The 18,054-nt window shown below is 47.8% G+C and overlaps 1 pseudogene; it reads left to right on the top strand.

Annotated features, from left to right (window-relative positions):
* LOC141155382 (protein transport protein Sec23A-like) overlaps window positions 1-18,054 on the top strand; it is a 77,020-nt pseudogene that overhangs the window by 46,452 nt on the left and 12,514 nt on the right.

Genomic DNA, 18,054 nt, shown 5'->3' on the forward strand with positions numbered 1-18,054 from the left:
CTGCAGGCAGTATCAGCTGCCCATGGACCAATGAGCAAGATATTTGACTCCAGGGCTCAGAGGAAAAGCTTTGGAGGTGTTTGCTTCCCTCCCTCGAGAGCAGGATGGAGACTATGAGGCCGTCAAGCAGGCCCTGATAAAAAAGTACCAGCTGACTCCGGAGGTTTACCGGAAAAAATTCAGAACCCTCCAACGTGGACCACAGGACACCTACCGTGATGTGGTAGACGGGCTCAGAATCAACTTTGAGCAGTGGATCCAAGGACTGTCAGCGACCACCTTTGAGCAGCTAAAGGACCTGATGGTGAAAGACCAGTTCCTGCATCTGTGTCCGACTGAGGTACGGCAGTTCGTGATGGATCGGGAGCCACCTGATGCCAATAAAGCAGCGCAGATCGCAGACACCTACGAGGCCAACCGGAGACCAGAGGTGCGGAAGCCGGTCGTCGCCAGCTGGAAAGGGGGTAAGCCATCAACCACCATCCCTGCCCCTGCCAGCCGACCTTCCGGAGGCCTTTTTCCCGTTGCCAAGGCCCTGCCTGCATCCGATGCCCGCAGGTGTTATTCCTGCAACCAGACTGGTCATCTCAGCGCCACTTGCCCAGAGAAGCAGAGGAAGAACCCCCCATCCAAGGCCCCAGGGCCTAATGCTTCAGTTCTTTTGGTGGGTGGGCCGGTTGGGAGGGCCTGTGAAAACTTTCAGTCTGTCAGGGTGGGGAACACTCTCACTGTAGGCCTCAAGGACACTGGGGCCGAACGAACCCTCATCCGACCCGAACTGGTGTCCCCTGAAGCGCTTATTCCAGGAAAGACCCTGACTGTCACTGGGATTGGGGGCGTCCGATGCCCCTTGCCCATGGCCCGGGTTTTTATTGATTGGGGTGCGGGGAGTGGGGTGAAGGAAGTGGGAGTATCCAAAAACCTACCTGCAAATGTTTTGTTGGGAACTGATTTGGGGAGGATGTTTGCTTATTATGTCCCTGACACCCCTCCCCGATCTGATACGGTTGGTAAGGTTAATGCTAATAATGTGAATGTCAATGCTTTACATGATGATGGTGATGATGATGATGATGATGATGATGATGTTGTTGTATTGGAAGGTGCAGGAGAACTCAGCCATGTCACTCTGCGGGGTGATGTTGCTGAGGATCCCCTAGCAGGAGCAAATGTCAGTGCCAAGGGTAATGGGGAGAGGCACGAGGACCATGAAGCAGGTGGTGCTGTGCCAGTGACCAGTGTCACAACAGAAGGTGACCTGGCTGATGGTAGCTGCCGCATACGTAGCACTGTGCCTGAGGTAATGGAGGATGATGGAGAAGTAGTTCTCATGGCCTCTCAGGCTAATGAGACGGTGTTATTCCCCGGGGAGACGGCCTATATAGCCGCTGTTACCCGCAGTCAGAGTGCCCAGAATGCAAGTAACGCCCTGCCTTCTGGACCCTCCTCGGACAGAGGAATAACAGGATCAGGTATGGACCCAGAGCCGGTCCCAGAGGGTCCTAGTGAGGACGTGGCCTTAACCTCACTTCTGGCTTCCTCCAGCCAGGAGTATCAGGCAGCTCTGCACTCAGATGCTAGCCTGGAGACGTTAAAGAGCCTCGCTGAGAAGCCCACCTCCGAGTCTGATAAGGAGAGGGTATTCTGGGACCAAGGGAGGTTGTACCGGGAGACAGTTCCCTGTACACCCCAACAGGAGTGGCTGAGGGAAAGACAGCTGGTCGTCCCCTACCAATTCAGGGACGAGTTGTTGCGGATCGCCCATAAAATTCCACTCGCTGGACACTTGGGGGTTAGCAAAACCAAGGCCCGGCTGTCTCATCACTTTTATTGGCCCAAAATGAGGACAGATGTGGTGAACTACTGTCGCTCCTGTACCACGTGTCAAAGAGTGGGAAAGTCAGGGCCGGCCCCCAAAGCCCCCCTGATCTCTTTGCCAGTGATAGAGGAGCCTTTCCAGAGGATTGCTGTGGACATTGTGGGACCACTGGCCACACCCAGCAGCTCTGGAAAACGTTTCATCCTTACCGTGGTAGACTATGCTACCCGGTATCCGGAGGCAGTAGCCCTGTCCTCAATTAGGGCGGATAAGGTGGCGGACGCCCTCTTGGCCATCTTTTCGCGAGTAGGATTTCCCAGGGAGATGCTTACCGACCAGGGGACTCAGTTCATGTCACACTTAATGGAGGCCCTATGTAAGAAAATGCAGGTGCAGCATCTGGTATCGAGTGCGTATCACCCACAGACCAATGGTTTGTGTGAGCGATTCAACGGTACCCTCAAACAGATGTTAAAAATGCTGGTTGAGACCCAGGGTCGCGACTGGGAGCGTTACCTCCCACACCTGCTATTTGCTTACAGAGAGGTTCCACAGGCCTCGACGGGGTTCTCCCCCTTTGAGCTCCTGTATGGCAGGCGTGTCCGAGGACCCCTTGGGTTGATAAGGGAATTCTGGGAAGAAGAGCCGAGCTCCCCAGGAGTGTCCATCGTGGAGTATGTCATGCGCTTCCGTGACAAGATGCAGACCTTGACGCAGTTGGTGCATGACAACATGGCGCAAGCCCAGGCTGACCAGAAGCATTGGTACGACCAGAACGCCCGAGAACGGACCTACCAGGTGGGTCAGAAGGTGTGGGTGCTGGTCCCCATACCAAAGGACAAGCTTCAGGCGGCCTGGGAAGGCCCGTACGTCATTCACCAACAGCTCAACCCGGTCACCTACGTGATCACACTGGACCACGAGCGTGGTAGGCGGAAGGCGTTTCACGTTAATATGATGAAGGCTCATCAAGAACGTGGAACCTGCGTCCTACCGGTCTGCAACCTGCCCGAGGATGGGGAGGATGACCCCCTCTTGGACATGCTCGCCCAAGCGAAGGCCAGCGGGTCCCTAGAGGATGTAGAGCTAAGCGACTTGCTATCCGCAGACCAGAGGTCTCAGATGCAAGCAGTGCTGAAACCCTTCCAAGCAGTGTTCACCAACCTGCCTGGCAGGACTGAAGTGGCGGTCCATGAAGTGGACACCGGGAATCATGCCCCACTCCGGCGGACAGCCTATCGAATCTCCGACGAGGTGCAGCATGTCATGCGCCAGGAGGTCGAGGAGATGCTGCAGTTGGGGGTGATTAAGCGGTCCAAGAGCGCGTGGGCCTCACCTGTAGTCCTGGTGCCTAAGAAGGACCGGACCACCTGGTTCTGTGTGGACTACAGGGGGCTCAACGCTATCACCGCCTCTGACGCACAACCAATGCCACGCATTGAGGAGCTGCTGGAGCGGTTAGCCAGCGCGAGCTATCTCTCCATTATGGATTTGAGTCGGGGATATTGGCAGATTCCCTTGAGCCCCGGGGCCCAGGAGAAGTCCGCCTTTATCACCCCCTTCGGATTGTATGAATCCACGGTCATGCCCTTCGGCATGAAAAATGCCCCTGCCACGTTCCAGCGAATGGTCAACCACCTGCTCCAGGGACTGGAGAGGTACGCAGTGGCGTACCTGGATGACATTGCCATCTTCAGTCCCACCTGGGAGGATCACCTCGAGCATCTGCAGCAGGTGCTCGGGCGCATTCACCAGACGGGCTTGACCATCAAGCCGGGAAAGTGCCAGATGGGCATGAACGAGGTCCACTACCTGGGGCACCGGGTAGGTGGGGGTACTCTGAAGCCAGAGCCTGGGAAGGTGGACGCTATCGTGTCCTGGCCCACCCCCAGGACCAAGAAGCAGGTGCAGTCCTTCTTGGGCACCGCAGGGTACTATAGACGCTTTGTGCAGGACTATAGTAGCCTTGCGAAGCCCTTGACAGACCTCACCAGGAAGAGCCTACCCCATTCCGTCAAATGGACGGATGAATGCGAGGTGGCCTTTAGGGCTTTGAAGACTGCCCTGAGCAGCTCTCCTGTACTAAAGGCGGTCGACGGCACACGGCCACTCTTAGTACAGACCGACGCCAGTGAGTTTGGCCTCGGTGCTGTACTCAGCCAGGTCGACTCGGGGAACCAAGAACACCCCGTGTTGTACCTAAGCCGGAAACTGCTGCCGAGGGAAGTGGCCTATTCCACCATAGAGAAGGAGTGCCTGGCCATGGTATGGGCCCTCAACCGCTTACAGCCTTACTTGTACGGGCGCCCCTTCACTGTCGTGACTGACCACAACCCCCTGAGTTGGCTGCACACCATGTCAGGTGCCAACGGAAGGTTGTTACGCTGGAGCCTCACCCTCCAGCAGTACGACTTTACCGTTCAACACCGCAGGGGCAGTGAGCATGGCAATGCCGATGGGTTGTCCCGGCGAGGGGAGCCTCCAGACATACGCTTGGAGGAGTACCAGAAGGTCCTACCTCCATAGCGCAGTCAAAAAGGGGGAGGTGTCAGGCAAAAGGTATTTTTGCCCGAGTTGTAAAAAATGAGAGATGTTTTAAAAAAGAAAAAAAAAACCCACCCCCTATCTGTTTGTAAGTGAAGACATAGAACTCACTTTTGCTTTTCCCCAAACCAGGAATTTTTATGACCCGCCATAAAACCTCAGTCCAGGGCAAGCGCTGGTACAAACCGGAAAATCCCTCCAAAAAATCCCATTGTTTAATTGTACAAACGTTTTATGCCAATTTTAATCACGCACAGGTCTGACAGAAACATCGGAACCACGTTTTTTGAATGCTCACCTTTTTCCCATTACAATAGTATAACTTGCATAACTGAGGAAGGACCGGGAACTGAGATAATGGATTCTGAGCGTCTGAGCGTCATAGAGGTTTCATATTTAATATCTATCTTCATGAATATTGGTGACGGTCAAGATGATGTCTCCCTCTTGGATGTGGGACCCCCCCACACCAACATATGGAATCTGAAGGATTTTTTAGGTCTTCTGCAGCCGGGTGGGCTCGCAAAGCCGAGCCCCCTTGTAAGGTAAATAAGGGGTGTTCCCCAGAGTTTTGGCTGCTTGCTAAAAACCAGATCGGCCATTTTTCAACCCATTCCAACCAGGGACGCCGACGCATGCACTACACGCTGCGTGAAGGAATCAAGTCTAATTTCTGGGGAGCCGTCCCCCCCACAGAATCTGAGACCATCACCTTGTGAAGCAGGTTTTGCTATTACTTATCCCTTTTATTTTAATAACTGTTTATGCATACATGTAAATTGTCTCCTTTATAATATCTTGTATATATTTTGTAAACACTGCCCACCTTTTGGGAGTAAATCATTAATTATTTACCAGTTTCTTTCTTCTTGTCCTATGTCGAGCAAACACGTTCCTCACCCGCTAATTCACGTTACCTACCCGGTACCCGATCCACCTGTTAAGCGATCGGTGGTGGCAGTATACCAGTATTTATGTGATATTGTGGTTTGAGGGTGGCTGGTCGGAGGTATATATACGTTCCTGGAAGGAACTGGTGGTATATATACGTCCTGTCACATCACGTGTCACAATAGTCGACATAAATTAGAGCAGCTGCACCCGTGCTTATCCTCTGTCAATACCGTGTTTGACCAGCAGGATAAGGGGGCGCCAGAGAGCTGCAAGGTCTGACCCAAGAGTGGGTGTTGTTATCGTGACAAATACAATTCCAACATCCATCTAAAATTGTGAGAAAACATTGGGACATACTTAAAGATGACAAAATCTTGGGCGGCAAACTAGCACCAAATCCGAGATTTGTTTTCAGAAAAGCTCAAAATTTGGGCAAGCTAATTGCCCCATCAGTGAGAAATCCATTTAATCTGAACAATACTTCCAACATACTCACAAAAAAACTGAAAGGTTTCTTTCCATGCAAAAAAAATGCAAGGCTTGCAAACACTCACTCACCTCTAAACAAAGAATTATTATAACGCCACAAAAAGAATATCCCATTACTGACTTTATTACATGTTCAACACCAGGTGTCATTTATTGTTTAAAATGCCCATGTGGAAAGAGATACATAGGACGCACCAAACGTCCTATGTTCAAACGCATTAATGAACATCTACGGAACATTAAAAATCACCCCCTATCTGTACACTATTCAGAAACACATGGGGGTAATATAGAAGGCACCCAGATAATGGGGATACAAACTGTATCAAAAAACTGGCGAAATGGAGACTATATCAAGAGCATGTCGCGCAAGGAAAGCTTCTGGATCTTTGAAATGGACACATTGAAGCCAAAGGGACTCAATACTGAGATTGAGATCTTTGCCTTTAAAGGCCCCGTCACACTTAGTGACGCTGCAACGATCCCGACAACGATACGACCTGTCAGGGATCGTTGCTTCGTTGCTATGTGGTCGCTGGTGAGCTGTCAAACAGGCAGGCTCACCAACGATCAGGGAGCAGCGACATCGTGGAAAGAATCTTTCCACGATGTCCTGCTCCTGGTTACCAGCCTGCTGAAGCAGGAGCAGGCTGGTAACCATGGTAAACATTGGGTTACTAGGGGCACACGCGCACCTAGTAACCCGTTGTTTATCATGGTTACCACTCGGCTACGGTGAGCGGGAGGTTACCGCTCACTTTAGCAGGCTCGTAACCATGATAAACAACGGGTTACTAGGTGCGCGTGTGCCCCTAGTAACCCAATGTTTACCATGGTTACCAGCCTGATCGCTGCTCCCGCTGGTCACACACAGCGATGTGTGCTGACCAGCGGGATGGCAACGACCAAAAAATGGTCCAGGACACTTTGCAGCGATCAGCGACCTCACAGCAGGGGCCTGATCGCTGCAAAGTGTCACACATAGCGACATCGCTGGTGAGGTCGCTGTTGCGTCACCAAAACCGTGACACAGCAGCGATCTCGCTAGCGATCTCGCTATGTGAGACGGGGTCTTAATGACTAATGAACGCTTACCAATCGATCTCTTAATGAGGATTGACCTATCAATTAAAACTAATGGACATCAACTATATAAAGGACCATAGGCAGAAGTTGCACCATCCTTGATGAAGAAAGCCGCAGCTTTCGAAACGCGTCGGAATTGGTCCTTCTGCCACACCGTATCCATACTAGATCACGTGCTCCACACGTGACCGTGACGTCACGCCAGGTCCTGAAAGGCCCTGCACTACCGCAGCACCAGTACGCGAGGAAACTATGGAGCACGAGTCACCGGCCGGGACTCTGCTCCCACACTCCTCGCCCCCTCTCTCCACCGCTGCAACCTTTTCACCTAGGGGAGACAAGCCAAGCATTACGGAACGGAGGTAAGCCGTACATCTCCGTCACTCAATACAGACGGCACAGCTCTCCACAACGTAACCTCCAGCCTAGCTGAGCCTCATCTCTCATCCATCTGGGTGCCTCACAGTGCCTAGCAGCACAACGCAGTGGTTCATTTATACCTCTATACTACTACAGGTAAATTCCACTGGCCCCCAATAACCACTTATTGAATTAAGCCACACTGACTCATGCTTACTCTATCCTTTAGATCGCAATAGCACCTTCAGAGCTCGTCCCTCTACAGTACAACCTGACTGGTGAATTTACACCTTCAGACATCCTGTACAATAGTTATATACACGTCTACCACAGAACGCATTGGTTGACACAGACGTTCTCCTCAAAAGCAAGTACTTTTCCTGACCTTATTAGTATCCACTTTATCCAGCCACCTTTACATTTACTTACCTATCTACCCAGGTTCAAACTAAGAAACCTCCACCATTGCTGTCCTACCTACTGGTCCTAAAACCCTCAGCACCATACTTCAATAAAGACCACCTCCATTCTACAACTGGTAAATATTCAAAAACAAATATATATTTACTCTCACTGGCTAGTTGGGTTACTTAATTCTGCTTCATTTCTTTAAAAAATTAGCCTCTCCTACAAACATACGTGGACGACCCCGCCACCTGTGTACATTCCTCAGAACCACCAATATCTTCAGGTAATTATCGCCGCTTCCTTAACTCCTCAGTAATTTCAACAGCCATCACTGCGTCCACTCATTCATCTCTTCTTTACTCCCCTCTCTTTAGCAGAAGACCTCGACTACCACATCCTATTGTGTACCCCTCTAAAACAACCGGATCATATTGGATCTCAACTGGGACCTTACCCTTATATCTACTGTTTTACTCTAAATCATATGATCCTAATTTTATGCTTCTATCCTTTTATTGTTAACTCTCATTTATATCTAATAAACTAATCTTTTTAATTATATGTATTGACCAACTTAAATTCAGCGCACTAATTTTATCAGTGAGAGATCTTCCCCAATCCCGGTCCTTAGTGCAGCGCAAATTTACCTATTTACATGCCATCACTTAGTTTGCATTAAATAGGTTGTCCACTACATTAACATTGATGGCCGACCCTTAGGAAAGGTCATCAATGTCTGATCGGCCAAGGTCCGACACCCGGCAACCCTGCCGATCAGTTGTTATCGGTGGCAGCGATGGCCGCCGGCCGGATGTACTCACTTGCTAAGCTTCACCATCTACTTGTAGTGGCTGCTGCAGGGTTCTGCATATCCTCCTCCTATTCAAATCAATAGGAAGCAGATGTGCAGTACAAGCACCAGTCATGACAAGTAGATGGAGCAGCTCTGCAAGTGAGAACTTCCACCTGGCGGCCACCAGCGGTATCTTTCCAGAGATATACTGGAGAGAGGAGACACCTTTGCCACCTGTCCCCCGCGTCCCCCTGGACCCCATATACAATTGTGATAAGCATCTGGTGAACCTGGGTTTGGGTTATACATTTTTCGGCGCTCCACTTGGAATATATAGCCTTATTCTATCCAGTATATCTCTGGAAAGATACCGCACTATGTATATGGACTCTTTGTAGCTGGGGTATGATATGCCCTTGCAGGTGGACTGCGTTTTTCTTCCAGCACATTGCACTTTCTTGTCATGCATTATATTTATATTATGGATATATTAATGGAAGTTAGTTACAGATTGATTAAATAAAACTGTAACTTTTTATGCCATTTTGTACTCAGGTTTTTTTTCTGTTCTAAAAACAATATTGTAATTAGTCATGGCAATATTTTAATGAAGCTCAGGGCTCAAAAAATAAGCCCTCACCCAGCCCCATATCCTGAAAAATGAAAACGTTATACAGTACAGACCAAAAGTTTGGACACACCTTATCATTTAAAGATTTTTCTGTATTTTCATGACTATGAAAATTGTACATTCACACTGAAGGCATCAAAACTATGAATTAACACATGTGGAATTATATACTTAACAAAAAAGTGTGAAACAGCTGAAAATATGTCTTATATTCTAGGTTCTTCAAAGTAGCCACCTTTTGCTTTGATGACTGCTTTGCACACTCTTGGCATTCTCTTGATGAGCTTCAAGAGGTAGTCACCGGAAATGGTCTTCCAACAATCTTGAAGGAGTTCCCAGAGATGCTTAGCACTGGTTGGCCCTTTTGCCTTCACTCTGCGGTCCAGCTCACCCCAAACCATCTCGATTGGGTTCAGGTCTGGTGATTGTGGAGGCCAGGTCATCTGGCGTAGCACCCCATCACTCTCCGTCTTGGTCAAATAGCCCTTACACAGCCTGGAGGTGTGTTTGGGGTCATTGTCCTGTTGAAAAATAAATGATGGTCCAACTAAACGCAAACTGGATGGAATAGCATGCCGCTGCAAGATGCTGTGGTAGCCATGCTGGTTCAGTAAGCCTTCAATATTGAATAAATCCCCAACAGAGTCACCAGCAAAGCACCCCCACACCATCACACCTCCTCCTCCATGCTTCACGGTGGGAACCAGGCATGTAGAGTCCATCCGTTCACCTTTTCTGCATCGCACAAAGACAGGGTGGTTGGAACCAAAGATCTCAAATTTGGACTCATCAGACCAAAGCACAGATTTCCACTGTTCTAATGTCCATTCCTTGTGTTCTGTAGCCCAAACAAGTCTCTTCTGCTTGTTGCCTGTCCTTAGCAGTGGTTTCCTAGCTGCTATTTTACCATGAAGGCCTGCTGCACAAAGTCTCCTCTTAACAGTTGTTGTAGAGATGTGTCGGCTGCTAGAACTCTGTGTGGCATTGACCTGGTCTCTAATCTGAGCTGCTGTTAACCTGCGATTTCTGAGGCTGGTGACTCAGATAAACTTATCCTCAGAAGCAGAGGTGACTCTTGGTCTTCCTTTCCTGGGGCGGTCCTCATGTGAGCCAGTTTCTTTGTAGCGCTTGATGGTTTTTGCTACTGCACTTGGGGACACTTTCAAAGTTTGCCCAATTTTTCGCACTGACTGACCTTCATTTCTTAAAGTAATGATGGCCAATCGTTTTTCTTTACTTAGCTGCTTTTTTCTTGCCATAATACAAATTCTAACAGTCTATTCAGTAGGACTATCAGCTGTGTATCCACATGACTTCTGCACAACAAAACTGATGGTCCCAACCCCATTTGTAAGGCAAGAAATCCCACTTATTAAACCTGACAGGGCACACCTGTGAAGTGAAAACCATTTCCGGTGACTACCTCTTGAAGCTCATCAAGAGAATGCCAAGAGTGTGCAAAGCAGTCATCAAAGCAAAAGGTGGCTACTTTGAAGAACCTAGAATATAAGACATATTTTCAGTAGTTTCACACTTTTTTGTTAAGTATATAATTCCACATGTGGTAATTCATAGTTTTGATGCCTTCAGTGTGAATGTACAATTTTCATAGTCATGAAAATACAGAAAAATCTTTAAATGAGAAGGTGTGTCCAAACTTTTGGTCTGTACTGTAGGTCTCGGAAAATGGCCCGTGTCATTTGATTTCCTTCCTCAGGGCAGGGACACACGGGCCGTATAACTCGTGCGATGATGATCGCATCGCACTGAATGGACTGACCTGAGTATGACAGCATGATGGATTTCTATGTAGCTGTCAAGCTTAGGTCAGGAGCGGTGCCGGCCAGTACCAGGTTTACCATGCCATCCTCGGATGTGAAATACGGCAGTGTGTCCCTGCCCTTACTGTGCTACTGGCCCCTATTTAAATGGGTTTTTGTACACAATTGTACTTGGGTGCCATCTAGTGGCTATACCATATTACTACATTCAGATCTTTTGAATGAATTTTTATTTATGGATGACTAACTTTAAGCCATCTATTTAACTAAATCTTCTTTTGCTACCCCATTACCTATGACATTTAGGTGTCTTTCACGTTATCACATTTTTTGTGTCCTCACCATGTGACCTACTACTAATTTTTGGTCTGATTACTTATTGTAATGTTGCCTATTAATTCTTTTGACTTTTTCAATAAAATTACATTTTTAATTAAATAGGCTTTTTTTACTATTTCATATATATTTTGAGGTCAACATACTCCATTTTTCGTCTTTTTGTTTCCTAACTGTATTGGGAGTTCTCCATATACTTTTTGGGATTATGGTCCCTGGTATTGTCCATATTTCTGGTATTTTTATATTCTGTACATGTTTGGTATCTATGCACTCGTATTGACCTAGAGAAGTAAATTGCCAGATCAGTTTTACCATATATTGAACATGGTAAATAAAAAAAAACAAAAAACATTGTGGAGGTGCAATTTCACTGCACTTGGAATTTTTTTCCCCGTTTTCCAGTACACTATGCGGCAGAATGAAAATAAAAAAAAAGTTATGGCTCCTGGAAGAAAGGGAGGATAAAACGAAAACGGAAAATCGCCAGGGGGTGAATGGGTTAAAATAAAATGGTGCTGCCGGCTCTCATCTTTTACAGTGATCATCCCCCTGATTTGCTGCTCTAGACCACATATAGCTCTATATTAGGGGAAAAAACCCTTCCCTGCCTCCACATATGGCACTAGGGGCATTTTTTAAAATTAAATTAAACATTTTTTCCATTTTCAGGAAGCAGAGAATTACAGGATCCGACTATCTATAATAATTCAGGTTTTATCGCCACCACAACTCAGTTTGTAGGTCGGTTTGGGGGATGGGGGATGGTTAATTAAGTTGGGGAAAGAGGTGAGAGAACGGCCAGTGATGAGCAATATAATGAATAATATCTTGTGAATGGATAACAAAAAACTGTCTATATATGTAAGAATCGTGTAGAACATGAAAGAAGGAAGCAAGGCGAACATCTTCCTCCTGATTGCTAGACATGTATATTATTATCTGACCCACGCTTTGTGTTTTAACTTGACACTTTTTCACAGATAATGATACCCAAGAAAACACATGATTATAAAATACTATATTGGACTTCTAATCTACTTTTGTTTTATTTTCCAGGCACGCTTTCTGCTTTCTCATAAGTGAACCCTTCCCAGACTCATAGCAATATGTATGGCTGGGGACAGGTCAGTATTTATGCAGATCTGTGATTTTTTTTATTCGTCCAGTGAATAATATTTTAGTGTATTAAAGGGAACCTGTGAGCTGATACATGCTGCCCACCGCCCCGGCAGCACGAGTCCCAGACCAGCTACTGCACTACAAACATATGTTTTACTCTAAAAGAATAACATAGTATAAAACATGGACGAGGACAAGGTGATTAGTCCAAGAGGCATGTCCTCTCAGGTTTCTCTGGCTAGATTGACAGGTCTATTCTGCATCACGTCAGTCTTGTAAGGTAGGCGGTTTTGGCAGCATGAATCAGCTGACAAGTTCCCTTTAACAGGTATTTTCACCAGACATTGATGGCAGGTCCACAGGACCTTCAACTATCTCTGTAATGGGAACCCCTCTTCCTGCCTGGCGGGGGCAGCTCATAGGCATCACATGAAGGTTAAGAATAAATAAAGAGATGTCTGCACATGTCGAGCATGCTTGTGGATAAGCAATAAGGCTTGGGTAGATGGCGATTTTGCCCACTGCACGGGTCATATGGACAAATTTTGCTTTGTGTGGCTGCTAAATTGCAGCATAATGTGGATGTACCACAACTAACAAGTCACAAAAAATCCAACTGGTCCTTACTATTAGCTTGATACAGTAGTCTTGTCGCAGTACAGCCACACTCACCGGCATTATGCTGCAGCGTAGAATATTTGGCCGCTCAATCTGTGTCATGGAAAAAGACTGTCTAGCCACAGCTTTACTGTCTAGAGTGAGAATCTCTCTTTAAATAATGTTACATATAGCAACATTTCTGCAACAATGAGTAAAGTTAAGGGAATGCTATGTTTGTAATTACTTTTGTTATTTTATTTTTTGATATATATAAAGAGTAATAGCTAAACTTTAGTTAAAGAAGCCCTCCTCCTCCTCCTTTCAAAGTTTCTGTCCTCTTAATATATTACAATCATCATATTATATAGCACTGTGCACTTTTAATTGCTCATTTTGCCTTTTTACCCAGTTAATTCTACTCTTTTCTCTGCTCTATGACAATAGCAGGAAGTCTCTTGTCCCTGCAGGACTCCTTCCCCTCTTCAGCTCCTGACCCAGCTGATCCCTTCTCTGTCCAGGGACTTTTGCAGTGACTCATGACTTATTCAGGGAAAATTGACCTCCTGTTTCTACATAGACCTTAGAATGATTCAGCTAGCCAGATTTTAATCACATGATGCCATAGACCTAATGGAAAGGAGAAGAATTAACTGGGTAGAAAGGCAAAATGAGCAATTGTAAGTACACAGTGCTTTAAAATATTCTGACTGTAATATATTAAGAGGATAAAAACTTTGAAGGGAGGAGGAGGAGTGCTTCTTAAATAAAGCTTAATATCCAACTGCCATTTCAGTAAAATTTTCGGTGGCATGTCTGTTTTTGATTTCAGCTATTTCTAGCTCGTCCCTCCTCCTTCCCTTTTTTATGGAAAAATAAAATGACGGTTCCCCTTTAAGAAAAGGTTAGATACGTTGAAAAGGTTGTCCGGGACTTTAACATTAGAGACTTGCCCTTAGAATACAGGTCGTCATTGTCTGATTGTTGTGGTGCGGCACCCCTGCCTATTAAAGAAGTTGTCCACTACTTTATATGAACCCCCAATGTATGCCCCCGGGGCACAGAAGTGTTTTTGTAAATACCTTGCAGTGCCTTTTCTGCCTGTGAGTGGCGCTATCGCTGGCCGCTCAGAGGGATCACGTGACCCTTCACTGATATCACGTCAAGTGAGGCGTGACATCAGTGACGTGTTCCCCGCGGTGGACGCTGGGCTGTTGGCGGCAGCATGTCACACCCAGTATCTGACCAGCCCAGGGGATGGGGATGACTCGGTACCCGGGCCTTTGCCTTGGGGAAGTCACGTTGGTCGGCTCCCGGGCCCGTACCCTGGGGTTTCTCTTAAAAGGGGGTTATTGGTTGTTAAGTTTATGAAAGTTCGTGACGCCACCTGTGGCTTCTGGTGAGAATCACCAGCGCTGCGCAGTCCTCTGAGGCCGGTGATAAGGCAGCTCGATGGTATAGCTCCCCACAGGTGGAGCTAGGCCTCAGGGCAGTGTATGAAGGGGGAATGCAGGACAGGCGAGACCCAGCCGGGTCAGAGCAAGAACAGGGACAGACACGATAGTCACTTCAGTACCTTTTACTGATGGAAATTCAGGCACGTCCCGGAGCACTGTAGGGTGAAGGGTGCATGTCAGGATCCTCCCCAATGAGCGGATGTAGGGCCTCCTGTTTCTTGCCTCTGCGTATTAAGTTTCTGACCTGCCTGGAGCTAGGCCTAACTTTGTCTCTGTCCTGCGTTGGCTGACGTAGTGGTTGGGCCTTCTCTTGGAGTGCACGCTCCCAGCTTACGGGGCCTATGTGTCTCCTGGCTGTTACGTATCAGCACTTTAGCGATCCTGGGACTTGTAGTTCTCCAGGGATTCCGGTTATGCCTTACTGGGTCATAGAGATCCCGGTAAGCTTTGGACCCGGTGTCCGGTAACTGCTTTGGGGTGAGCTAGTTAAGCTCCTCTGCCCCCTATGTACTAACTCTCCACTCACCTTCAGCCTACTCGGGCCCTCACTAGGCTACTCACACTAACAGCAGCTTGCCGCTCTTCACCGATCTTATGGCGCCGGCACACCTAAAGCTCCCTATTCTGAGCTACGAGCTCGACTCTGTATTCAGACTTGCACTAACTGAACTCTCCAGAGGAACTGCTGAATCACTGAGCTCCATTGCAGACTGACCTGTTTCTGTGTCTCACTCTGCAGGAACTGAACTGCCTGGCTCCACCTTCCCTATTTATCTCCCTAATGGGCTCCCTCTGTTGGTCTGAGGTGGAAGGTGGAGATGCATGAATGGTTATGGGGGCCTCTTGTGGAGGAATCCATCAAAGCACTCTTCCAGGATCTGTGATACCAAGCGCAGCTGGGCATCACATTCCCCCCTAGTAAAGCTCAGCACTCCTGGGCTGAAGTACATTTTATAACAATAACAATAATAACATGAACAATGCATTAACAATCTTCCCTTTATGGGAGGCACATTTCTTAAACATTGCATAACAATAACAAATACAAAGTGTCCTCAGAGTTCAAGTCTCCTATGGTGAGTTTCCCAAACAGGATGTCCATCTCACAGGGTAGAGTACTTGGTGGTTTTGAGGGCCCTGTCCCAAACCCTCAACGTAAGCCCTGGGGTGGCTGCAGGGCATGAAGATCCTGAGTTGGACCTCCAATAGAGCCACTCCAGACAGGTTTTCCTTCTGAGGTCACCTAGAAGGGCACTCCAGGGAGCACAATTATATACAAAAGCAGTTTTTGGGCTGCACATAGTCCTCAGCCACGAAGTTCTTAGGTAAATAAAGAAGTAAATAAGCAAAACACAAATTAATAAAGACATACATATGTCTGAATATATACAATTATAGAGTGCTATAATACAATTTAATACTCCAGGGGTAACTATCTACATTTGTCAGAGTTTAGCTATTTTACTGCTTATATCTGGCAGGGGCTTGGCCCCGCGTGCTACGTGTTGATCTGCGTAGTGCGGTGGTTTGTGTGGTATCAGAGTCTGTACGGTCAGTTACTCTACCAGTTCTACGTGTGACTAAGTTGTAAAACTGCCTTAACCTCTCTCCTGGACTGGCAAGTTCACCATTGGCTGGGCCTTCTTGCTCTGCTCCTACTGGGGATCCTTCGTCCGGGGATACTTCTTGAGCTGGCTCTTCTGCAGCACTTACAGGTTCAACTTGCTGTGGAAGATTTTCTGGCTGTTCGTAGAATTGGAGTGTTGGAATGATTACTGCTCCTTCTATTTGAGGCCAATCTGCCGGGAAATCTCCCAAGTCAGTGTGGATCACTTCTTCTTTAGCCTCCTCCGGGGCAGTAAGAGGTGTTTTGTCTTGAGGTTTCAGTAGATCTGGACCCAACTTTAGGTGGTCCCTGGACACTGTTGTAGACGTTTTTCCTCCATCTCGACTGATTAAGCATGTCTTCTTATTGTCAAATCTCGAATTCAATACAGTGTAGGGTTCTTTTTCCCACTGATCATCAAGTTTGTGGTTACGTCTTTTCCTTTTCAATACTGTTTCACCAGGTGTGAAAGGTTCTGCGGGTGCGTTTTTGTTGTAGTGAGCTTCCTGCTTTTCTCTCACCCGAGTAAGACTGTCCTCGACACAAGCTTGTACCCTCCTGTACTGCTCCTGCCTGGTCTTGTCCCAGTCTTCAGTGGTCATATCAGCTTCAGGTTCAACAACACCAAGCTCCAGATTCATGGGCAGCTTTCCTGGCCTTGCCCGCATGAGATATGCCGGAGTGCAGTTTGTGGAACTTACTGGTATATGATTCTACAGATCTACTAAATCAGGCAGTAGGTCTGGCCACTGGTTTCTCTCCTCAAGTGGTATGGTCTTTAGCAGGTCGATGATGATGTTGTTCATCTTTTCGCAGAGACCGTTGGTTTGTGGGTGGTACGGTGTAGTTCTCATTTTCTTACACCCGTAGAGATGGCAGAACTCCTTGAACAACTCAGCCTCAAAGGCCGGGCCTTGGTCCGTCAGCACCTGCTCAGGATAACCATGGGGTCTACAGAAATACGCTTGGAACGTCTTTGCTGCTGTCTCTGCCGTCAGGTCTTTGACAGGTGCGACGACCAGGAAACGTGAGTAGTGATCTACCATGGTCAGAGCATAAGAGTACCCTGACCTGCTGGGGGACAGCTTGACATGGTCCAGAGCCACGATCTCCAGGGGTCGAGTCGTCTTGATGGGTTGCAGGGGTGCCTTCTGGCTGTTGAAGTCTTTTCTTCTTAGGTCACAGGGTCCACAGTCCCGGCACCACCTCTCAATGGAGCTGCGCATTCCTACCCAGTAGAATCGACACTTCAGCAGGGTCTCTAGCTTTTTCCAGCCAAAGTGCCCCACCTGATCGTGGTAAGCTCCTAATACCATTTGGATGTCTGTCTTCGGGACTACTATCTGCCATACCATCTCATGAGTTTTTGGATTGACGTACCTCCGGCACAGTTTCTCACGGTAGATAAACAGCCGGCTTCTCTCGTTCCACAGCTGCTTTGCTTGCAGAGACGCATCCTTCTCCAGGGAGGCACCTTCTTGGATTATCAGCTCCTTGATGCGGCTGACAACCGGGTCACTGTCCTGGGTCTCTTTCCAGCTGTGGTGAGGCAGGGGGTTTAACGTCTTTCCACACTGCCTCCTGGAGGCTCGTTGCTCGTGGATCATCCCATTCCGGTGAAAGGCAGGTAGCTCAATCTCTTCCAGGTCATCCACTTCTTCTTCTGTGTCTGACTGGTGAGGAATCCTAGACAGAGCATTGGCATTGGCGTTCTTGCGGCCCGCCCGGTATTTAATTGTAAATTGGTAATTCGACAGCCGCATCATCCATCGTTGTTCCAGTGCCCCGAACTTAGCTGTTTCAAGATGGGTCAAGGGGTTGTTATCAGTGAAGGCAGTGAACTTACTGGAGGCTAGATAGTGCTTGAACCTTTCAGTGATGGCCCAGACCAGGGCCAGAGACTCCAACTTAAAGCTGCTATAGTTCTCTGGGTTCCTCTCAGTCGGGCGGAGCTTCCTGCTTGCGTATGCGATCGCTTTCTCTTGGCCATTCTGCTTCTGACTTAAGACAGCTCCCAGTCCTTCGTTGCTGGCATCAGTATACAGCAGGAACGGTAGGCTGTAGTCAGGGTAGGCTAGGATCTCATCGCCTGTCAGGATCTCCTTCATCTCCTGAAACGACTCGGCTTGCT

Source organism: Phyllobates terribilis, unplaced genomic scaffold (genome assembly GCF_046119375.1).
Source record: "Phyllobates terribilis strain yellow unplaced genomic scaffold, ASM4611937v1 Scaffold_7__3_contigs__length_470593459, whole genome shotgun sequence".
Classification (NCBI taxonomy): domain Eukaryota; kingdom Metazoa; phylum Chordata; class Amphibia; order Anura; family Dendrobatidae; genus Phyllobates; species Phyllobates terribilis.